Below are 10896 nucleotides of genomic sequence, written 5' to 3' on the forward strand. Positions count from 1 at the left end.
TTAAAATAAGATTGTTTTGGTTGTTGTCTATTAATTGTATGTGTGCATGTTGGTGAGTCTTGAGTTCGCCTTTAATAAAATATTAATAAACGTAAAGTGCAACCAGAACAAGCTTCAAAACTCTTGGAACGTATATACCTTGAGTATGAACAATGGGGGAGTCTTGCCGGAAACCTCGTACTCCTACTAATGATATAAGATGTTGTTTCATTTATATTATGCGCAGGAATTCCGTCGGTATGGCCCGACACTCGGTATGGCCCAATTTTATTATTATATATTTGGTGTATGGTTGGCTCCCATCACCTTTTCCCTTTGTGGATTATTCTTTTGGCCCGTTCGAAGCTTATTCTAATTAAATTGTGAGTCAAGAGTCGAGTCAAGTGTCGAGTCTTGTATTCATGATTGGTTGTTAATTATTATATGGCTATTGCATGTTGATTAGTACTTGGTGAGTGATGCATGTTTTAGTTTCATTTCACTCTATTCTTGTAAGTACTCAGCTTTTTCTGACTACGTGCTTTGTGTGTTTTGGTCATGGCCTTTGCCTTAATGACCCTATGATGATCTATCATTTGCACTTGCATTGATGGGGAGTAGAATAATATAGCAGGTTGGTAGATCGGAATCATGTGGCTTGGGATGATCGAGAGAGTTGCATGTTTTCGTATTTTGAACTATTTAATAATACTTTAATTATGTTGAAATGTTTGAAACTATTTATGTTTTGGGTTTTGGGCCATTATGGTTCCAAATTGTAGGAGGCCTCGATATTTCATTAATGATGTTTTTTTTAAAGTTAGTTGACATTAAATTCCGCTGCGTAATTCTGGTACTAGCCTTAACCGTTATCACGGTGGCGGTAATACTTTAGTAATTCCTTTATTTTAAGTTGGAAAATGGTTTTATAAAAGCAAGGAATTATTAGGGTGTTACAAAGTGGTATCAGAGCTCTAGTTTGAGAGCTGCTTTGCACTAACTAATAGTGCAAAGTGGTAAATCCTTAAACCACGATTGCGGAACTTTAGGATTTTCGAAAATTAATTTCCTAAAGTCAAAACGTATTATTTTGAGTACTCAATATTTTAAAGGTCAAATATCAATTATTTTGGGTCGTTTGAAATTAGTTGAAAAGTCGGATTATTATTTAATATTAATTAAATTTTTTCGAATTTTTTTTATTCTATTCGAAATTTTCGAATTAAATTCGAATTTATTTTATTAATTTCGGAAATTCTTTTATTTAATTATCCGAATTATTTTAATTATTTATTTATTATTATTCGAATTTTTTTTTTCGAATTTATATTTTAGAATTTTCGGATTTCTTTTTATTTTATTTTAAATTATCCAAAATTTATTTATTTAATTAATCAATAATTCTTATTAATTTTCGATTTTAATTTAAATAATTTCAACTAAGTTAGGAGTTATTTCTTAATTAATTTCAAAAATTAATATTATTTTCAAGTGAGAATTGGGTAGACTAAGAAGGGCATATTAGTCTAAGAATGCATATTATGTGACAATGTGATTTATTAAGTGCCATGAATATGTTCTAACCATGTTTTATCTTGCTTTATGTGATTAATTGCATCATATTTCATGTTGAGCATATATTTGTGCATTGAAATTGTATGGCCCCACGAACTATTTATTGTATCCTTTTGGGGTTGGAATTTCTATGGAAACGCGTTAGTAAGACTTTTGAGTTGTGAATTTTCGGGAATTAAGGATGCTACCTTCTAAGTTCACCAGTCTAGGATACTTAGAGAAGATGGATATTGAGACTCCTCGCACGTATGTTCAGAAGATCGTGTTTGCTTGTGACTATTTGGCTTCGACCAAGAATATGCCCCACCTTAGGCACAAAGATATGATGGCTAGTATGGTTATACATTGTTTACCCCATAAGAATCCTCAATAGACCTCAAGAACAAGTTCAGTGACATGCATTTTGGAGATGGTACCCCTAATTGGTACAAATATGGGACTAGTGATGGTAGGTGGAAGTATGACTCTGAGGTTCTTGCTACTATCTTAGAGGTTGCGGAAAATAGCTATGAGGATGGGAAGTACTCTGCGGGTCTAGGTATGGGCTATGGAGGAATAGAAAGTGATGGTGAGGATGGCATGATCCATGATGAGAAAGCTAGTGAGATTGAGGAGGATAGTGATGATGATGTGGTAGAGATTGAAAATCCTAACCCTATAGTTCCTGAACCCACCATTGAGATATCCAGTGGATCTGAAGATGAGTTTGAAGAGAATAATGTGGTTGATAGTGAGCCACAGCAAAATGATGAGGCTATGGATGAAGACTCGGATCCGAAAGAAGACTTGGATGATCCTAATGATCAAGACTTTACTCCAGAACAATACAAGGAAAGAAATGATCGTCGTGATGACGTTAGTCTCTAGAGAAATGTAATCCTTAGTTTTATTTTTCGTTGATTAATAAAGTGGCAAAGCTACTATTTATGGTTTTAGTTTTATCATAGTTGGAGAATAAATGCTATGGAATTAGTGGATGTAAGACTTATTCATTGCAGTTTTAATAAAAGAATATAATTTCCTTTTTCGTTATCCTTTAAGTTCAATTCTCAATTCTAAATCTTGTGGGTATCGCAAAGGGATTACTTGTTATTTCTTCAATGAAATTTTATGTGCAAGGTGGTTTAGTAGCAACCATCTAAATTTACTTGCATCGAATAGTGGGGTGAGAAGGCCCAAGAATGGCGCCAACTCTTCCTCTAGGTTGCGCCTAAATGTGTTCTTGTTGTGAGTAGGTCCGTTGTTAAACTAGTGCCTTAGTAATGTCATGTCCAACCAATATTAAAGTTAGCCTTTTTTATTATTCAGGAGAAGGGATATGGCTAACCAAGAGATTTCTGAAGTGGTTAGACAACTAGCTGAGGTAGTTCGAGACCTAGCTCAAACCAGAGCCAACCCAATGCATGATCCGGCTGGGGAAATGTTTAAGAAAATAGCTCAAACCAAGCCTCCACTCTATAGAGGAGAGATTGAACCCAGTGTGCTTGAGAACTGGTTGAGAGAGTTTGATAAACTCATTGTAGCTGTGAATTGCCCCGAAAACCTTAGGGTGAATAGTGCTGTGTACTACCTAAGAGGTGAAGCTGATTTATGGTGGCAACGATGTGAAAATACCCTTAGAGCCACACCTAACTTTGGATGGGAAGCATTCAAAACTACACTAAGGAACAAGTTTTACCCACCTTATCTGAAAAAGCAAAAGGCGCAAGATTTCATTGAACTCAAAATGGGAGGTCTGTCTGTGACAGAATACTATTCTAAGTTTATAGAGCTGTCTAGGTTTGCACCTGAAGTGGTGGCAACGGAAGAGCTCAGGGCTCAAAGATTTGAGAATGGTTTGACCATGGACTTACAGCTGTTGTTGTCTGGAGAGACCTTTACCTCATTAGACACCCTGTACGGAAAAGCTGCTCACCTGTATGGGTTACAGCAAAGGAAGAATGGTAGTGCTGAAACTAGAAAGGATGGTGGAAGCTCGAATCAAGGGAATAACCATCAGAATCAGGGGAATTTTAAGAAGCACAAAGGAAATGGGAATTTCCAGTTTAGGGCTAACAATGGTGGTAATCGCAACAACCAAGGTGGTGGAAATCAGTCTGGAAGGAATGGAGTACGGACCTACGAATGTAGGCGCTGTAACATGAATCACCCTGGAAAGGATTGTGATGGAAATTTGGTGACTTGTAGATTCTGTCAAAAGTTAGGCCATAGGGAGTATGAATGCTATTCTAAGAATGGAAAGCCTAACCAAGGTAACCACCAAGGAAATAACCGGAACAATCAGAACCGGAATGGGGGAAATGGAGGTGGAAACCAAAGGAACCACCAAGGTGGTAACAATGGCAATAGCAATGGCAATCACCAGAACCATGGAAAGCCTGGAGGGAACCAACAACAGAATGGGAACCGAAACAACAATGGGAACACCAATGGAGGTGGCTATAACAAAGGAGTTGCCCAAGGAAAGTTGAATATGATATCTAGGCAAGAAGCAGAGACTTCCTCTGACGTCATAGCGGGTACTTTTTCTATTAATTCCGTTTTAGTTAAAGTTCTATTTGATTCTGATGCGACTTATTCTTTTATATCAGTAGATTCTTTGGGAAAACTAGGGTTGAAAGAGCGTGAAACAATTGAGGTACCTATAGTCATACCTACTGGTAGTATAGTGAAGTGTACAAAAATTCATAGAGATGTGCCTTTGACCATAGCCAAGACCGTGTTCTTATCTAACCTAATCGAATTTGAGTTAGGAGAGCTAGATGTAATTCTAGGGATGGATTGGTTGGCCAAGTTCAAAGCCAAAATAGATTGTGAGAAGCAGAAGGTTCACTTGAGGTCTAGCCTAGGCCAGGTAGTGTCATATCGTCGTTTTGGTAAGCCTAAGAACATAGGAATCATCACGGCAATGGAACTCGTGAAGCTAGTCAGTAAAGGGAACCCAACCTTCTTATGCAATGTGAGGAACCTAGAGCATGTGATCAAGGATCAGCCTGAGGATATTGCAGTAGTCAATGAATTCCTTGATGTATTTCCAGAAGAGATCCCGGGGATGCCTCCCAATCGACCTATTGACTTTACCATAGATTTAGTGCCTGGAACCGCCCCTTTTTCAAAAGCACCTTATCGAATGGCTCCAGCCGAAATGAATGAGTTAAAAGGCCAACTAGAGGATCTATTGGAGAAAGGTTATATTAGGCCAAGTGCATCGCCTTAGGGAGCACCAGTTCTGTTTGTGAAGAAAAAGGATGGAAGTATGAGGCTCTGTATAGACTACAGGGAGCTCAATAAGGTCACAATCAAGAACAAGTATCCATTACCTAGGATAGAAGACCTATTTGACCAACTAAAAGGAGCAGGAATCTTTTCAAAGATCGATTTGCGTTCGGGTTATCATCAATTGAGAATCGCTGACCATGACATACCAAAGACCGCATTCAGGACTAGATACGGACATTATGAGTTCCCTGTTATGCCTTTTGGGTTAACCAATGCCCCTGCAATATTTATGGAATTAATGAACCGTGTATTCCATGCCTATTTGGACAAGTTTGTGGTGGTTTTCATAGATGACATCCTAGTGTATTCGAAGAGTGAAGAGGATCACACGGAACACTTGAGATCTGTGTTGAGTACCTTGAGAGATAACCAGTTGTATGCTAAGTTCTCAAAGTGTGAGTTTTGGTTGGAAAGAGTTGCATTTTTGGGACATTTTGTATCTAAAGAAGGAGTGGCAGTTGACCATGCTAAGATCAAAGCTGTTAGTGAATGGCCTACACCCAAGAGTGTGACTGACATTCGTAGTTTTCTGGGATTAGCTGGCTACTATAGTTGCTTTGTGCAAGACTTGTCTAGGATAGCCAAGACCATGACTACCTTGATGAAGAAGGAAACAAAGTTTGAATGGAGTGACCAGCGTGAGGATGCATTCCAAGCCTTAAAGACGCGATTGACAACCGCGCCAGTATTAACCTTACCAGATGAGAGTGGTGCATACGATGTGTATAGTGATGCCTCTAAGAATGGTTTAGGGTGTGTATTGATGCAGAACGGGAAGGTTATTGCGTATGCATCAAGGCAATTGAAGCCATATGAATCCAATTACCCTACCCATGATTTAGAGCTGGCTGCTATAGTGTTTGCATTGAAGATATGGAGACACTATCTGTACGGTGTGAAGTGTAGGATATTTACGGACCACAAAAGTTTGAAGTACATCTTCACACAGAAGGATTTGAATATGCGCCAACGAAGGTGGTTGGAGTTAATTAAGGACTATGATTTGGATATCCAGTACCATGAGGGAAAAGCCAATGTAGTTACGGATGCCTTGAGTAGGAAATCAAGTCATAGTGTTAATGCGTTAGTCGTTGCTAACGAGCTGTGTAAGGACATGCAACATTTGAACCTTGAAATAGTAAGTGGTGAAAGCTTGTGGGAATAATGAATGTCTTAACCATCCAGCCGTCGATATTTGATGAGATTAGGGAGAATCAGGCAGGTGATGTAAAGTTGGAGCGAATCAAGGAAAAGATTTCGCAGGGTAAGGAGTTAGATTTCCGAATCCATGATGATGGAAGTTTGAGGTACAAAGGCAGGTGGTGCGTGCCTCAAAAGTGTGGAGAATCGAAGGAGAAATTGATGAAAGAAGGGAATAATACGCCATATTCTGTGCACCTAGGGGTGACAAGTTGTATAAGGACTTGAAAAAGGTCTATTGGTGTCCAAGGATGAAGAACGAAGTGGCTGAATTTGTGGCTAGATGTCTGACTTGTCAGAAAGTTAAGATTGAGCAGAGGAGACCTCAAGGGAAGGTCCAACCTTTAGAGATTCCAAGCTGGAAATGGGACTGTATTTCTATGGACTTCGTCACTTGTTTACCTAAGTCAAAGACTGGGAATGATACAATTTGGGTTATGGTAGATAGGTTGACTAAGTCAGCAGTCACTACTACAAAAATTGGCAAATAGATCTCTTAAATAAGACCCGTTATGTAAAAAACAGCTCTCTTTGATGGAGGAGACCTCATATCCCAAAACACGGGTCTCTTATAATACGTGGCCCCGTTGAAAGAAAAAGTGAAGAGCCACTATCACAGAACACGGGTCTGTTATCTTGCGTGGGTCCAGTTGAAGAAAATGAAGAAATCTAATATCAAAAAACACGGGTCTCTTTTCAACACCCCTCCTTTTGCGATCTCTCTTCCTCTACTGCTCTACATGCGAGCAACCAGAAGTTAAGCATTAATTTCTCTCTCCTCTTCAACCTTCAGCAAGTTTCACTCTTTACAAAAAAAGAGGGAGTCTCAGTAGAAAACCCTAAAACCGGCAACGATGAAGAAGCTTTTGGTGCAAATCTGCGATCCAAAGAAGAAAATAATCGAGAAATTGAAGAACCGCAACCGACACCTTCTTTCCACGCTTTTAATCCAAGGTATTCCTCGCCATTCACAAATTGAACTTCAGATTTCACTGTTATTTCCCTTTCTCTTCAAAGTTCGCTACTTTTTTTGTAGTTCTGTCGTAATTAAAGGTTTTATGGTTTAAATCGGATGGTGATATTTGCCTAAGGTGTAGTTTTTTCCAATTAGGGCAACAATTTGTTCAGTTTTTTAGCATCTGTAGTGAAATTGTGACTATTGCAGGTATTGTTAGCTATGATGTTATATTTGTTAGTATAGATTTAGGTTTTATCAATTAATTCATCGATTTAATTGATCTAGTTTTTAGAAATTAGGGTTTCAATTGCGTTCAAATTGAATTGATTTTTTTTGCCTCCAGAGACAGTTTTCATTCCATTTTCTGTATCTAGTTTCTAATTGATTTTCTGTATCTAGTTTCTAATTGATGTAGTCAATGTGATAAATCTTAGCATTCTCTTATTAATTGATGTATCGTGTAAAATTATTATGATACCAAATTGGGGGCAAGGATTTGTGTGGCAGATTTTCACTACCACCAGCGAACTAACTACAAAGTAACGGTTTTTAGGCTTTATCTATCACTCTCTCCTTCTCTTGAATTTCTTTTTTCGAACTTATGAATTGCTCAAAGGATTAGAATTTCGATTAAGTTAGGTTTTCTAATTAGGACGAATTAGTTATTATTTTTTGTTTATTGTGTAGCGATTTATTGAATGTTGTTAATTTCCCGGATTTTATTGATGGTAGATGAATTTTTTTTATTAGTATTGAGTAGTGGAAGTTATATTATTTGAGTTGCACACTAAGTGTTTGATAAAATGCCTGAATGAGTTGTTGACTTGTGATTTATTTGTATATACCCTAAGGTGGGTCTCGTTGCTTTCTGCCGACTTCCCTCTTTGCCTCACCAACAACAATCAATCGCTTTCGTTTACCACAAATCACTCTACAAACATTGGTGTCTAACTCTATATGTCTCTCCCATGGCTGAAGGTTTTCCAATTGAATTGTTTGAGTTGTTAACTCTATGTTTCTGAATTCAATTTCTCGAAATTTGAATTTTTAGGTATAGGACAGATAAGTCGAAAAGGATTGCGGCAGAAGTACGACTTGTCCTTAGGATTCAAAGTCGGATTGCTGAACATATTAGAAGTCTTGAGGAATAGGGAATTATTCAGGTTGAAGAGCTTGTCTGAATGAGCGCAATGGTTTAGGAATTGTCGAATTTACACAAGGTAAGGTAATGATTCAACTCAAGCTTTGTAATGCTTCCCTTGTCATAGGTTGATAACATGGAACTTGAACTCCAGTCTTAAGCTGGAGGCTTGTGCTATCTGACATCTATGTGAATGATCTTTTACTGGTTTCCTGTCTACACACTGACCATAATATTATTTTTATCTTTTGTCTTCCACCGTAATTCCAGCTGGGCTTGGCTAATCCTCCTGTTGCGGCCACCATTTTCTTTGGAGCTAATGACGCGGCTTTGCTTGGGAGGAATAGTGAACGGAAACATGTTCCTATTGAGGAATACAAAGAGAACCTTAGAAAGATTGTTCTGCACTTGAAGGTTATCCTTTCTCCTGTCTTTGTGAACTTATTAGTGTTAATACTTTGTTGCAACTTGCAAGTCAATAGTCTCATTTTCCAGTTCAGGATGTCTCTAAAGAATAGTCTTCTCCACTTATAATATTTACTTTCTCATTTGATTTATCTGGAAATGCTGAAATTTTCATACATACTTTTGATTCTAATTCGAGTCAATTGATTTGAGTGAAAGAGATAGTATTACTGGCAGTAGAAATATATCCTTGCGTCTAAGAATTTTCAGATTCTGGTTTCACAGTCAAATCAGGCTAATCAGTGTTATTTCATGGTTTGCGAGTATGAACACTAAAACTGTTTTGTAGGTCGTTCTTCTAAAGTTCTGTAAAAGTTGTTCCTTCTGCATATTATCAGACTTATTGGAAGTTTGGAACTTTTACTAGACCCGTTGTTTTCATGCTACATAATTTACCCTCAAGTATATTCGACTTGTATCTATGATCATCACTTTCTGCTTGTATATAATCACTTGTCCCTATAAATTGCAGAAATGCTCCCCCACCATGTTAGTGGTGCTTATATCTCCCCCACCTATTGACGAGCAAGGCCGCATGGAATATGCACAGTAAGTCTACTCTTCTTATACATGTCCGTGGTCTTTTATAAGATACACTTGTATCATTCTTTATAAATCTTTGTAGGTGGACCTTGTTTCATGCGATAACAGAAAGTATACATTAAGCAGATTAGCCATGATTCATGAATGCTGTCATCTTACGTTAGCAGAATGGTAGTTGTAGATTAATTATCAAAAGTAGGGGCATTCCTTTACTTACATATATAGATAGCTTTTCTGGTGCAATTTTGGTGAAAGAGGTTTCAATTTTCCTAGAGGATATTAGTTTCTAGAAGAAAAAGAATCCCATAGAGGTCTACTGCCATAAATCATGTTTTGAAACTTCTTTCAAAGGTCTATGTGATATAGTCGTTGTAAAGGCGAATTTTTTTATGTGCATGGGCATCTGCATATCTTGGATAGTTTAGGTCTTTAGTTTACAGTTGATTTATTTATATTCTCGGCTGCATGCTTCAAACGATATTTTCATCTGGTAAGATAATTCGTGTTGCATAGTCTGCATACAGTGTGACCGCTGTTTTGTTTTTGGAGTTTTCAACCTGCCTTGATGCTAATGCCCTTTAGTTTAGGCAACCAAATAAATTGTCCTTAATATATTGCTGGTTGTATTCGAAGTTTCATTCAGATGTTTATGTATTTCTCATCATTCATGTTATCGTTAATCGGTAAATGAGTCGATTTTTTTAAATTATGCTTTGTTTAACTACTAATTAATAGTTATGCTACTTATTACAGTTTTCTGAAAAAACTTATTCATCGGAAAATGTGGATGAGGTTAGAGACATGTCGGTCGAGTATTTGCTCAAGCAAAAAGCGGATCAAGAAAACAAAGTTGATGGTATGGAAATAACTCCATGAGTTTCAGTTCCAATTGTTGGTTAATTGGTGTGAATGATTATATTTTGGAATTGATTTTTGTTTTACGTTTTTGGAAATTGCGTTGTAAAGTTTGATGCTTATGAAAATCACAGTTTATGTAAAGCTTGCATTTTGAGCATTACTTGTTGGAAATATTTTTTTTGGTAATATATGGGTTATGGACTTGTTCTCGAATTATTACAAATTATTTATTATAACAGGTGTGGTTTTGTGCGTTTGATGCCGGTTGGCCGGTATTTATAGAGGTGTAAACGCAGGTTGAATATGCATATTAATTAGTTCTTAATATATCGATGATCGACCAGGTGTATTATTTTGCTATTATCGTTTTTTTTAAACCCGTCAGGTGTAATAAAGGCTCTCTAGTTATAATAAAAAAAAATTCAAAGAGACCCCATATCTAAGATATTAGGTCTTAGTTTGTAAAAAATAATAAAAAAAATAACAAAGAGACCCCTTATCTATATATGAGGTCTTAACTGCTTTAATAAACAAAAATAAAAATATTCAAAGAGACCTCCTATCCTACTTATGGGGTCTGAACCATTTAAAAAACAGATCTCCCATCTCTAATAAGGGGTCTCTTTCCCTTCTAAATTATTTTCACCAGCTTTTACATAAGAGACCCTCTTTCTTACGTGGGGGGTCTCTAGATTTTAACAAACAGACCCCCTCTCGATGAGGGGGTCTCTTTATCAAAGAGACCTGTGAGATAGAGACCCCTTGAAAGGAGATCTCTTCAGCCATTTTGGAAGGGTCTCTTTGCCCTTTTTTGTAGTAGTGAGTGTTTATACCAATGAAGGAAACCTGGAAAATGGAACAACTTGCTAAAGCCTACATTAAGAATGTTGTGAGGTTA

The 10896-nt window shown here is 37.2% G+C and overlaps 1 long non-coding RNA gene across 1 annotated transcript; it reads left to right on the forward strand.

Annotated features, from left to right (window-relative positions):
- The first annotated feature begins 8415 nt into the window (after positions 1-8415).
- Positions 8416-10092, forward strand: LOC130466948 (uncharacterized). The gene is made up of 3 exons (XR_008927108.1): positions 8416-8546; positions 9070-9146; positions 9894-10092. It is a non-coding gene; the product is annotated as an uncharacterized lncRNA (long non-coding RNA).
- Positions 10093-10896: the final 804 nt, after the last annotated feature.

This window comes from Spinacia oleracea, chromosome 2, assembly GCF_020520425.1.
Source record: "Spinacia oleracea cultivar Varoflay chromosome 2, BTI_SOV_V1, whole genome shotgun sequence".
In the NCBI taxonomy this organism is placed as follows: domain Eukaryota; kingdom Viridiplantae; phylum Streptophyta; class Magnoliopsida; order Caryophyllales; family Amaranthaceae; genus Spinacia; species Spinacia oleracea.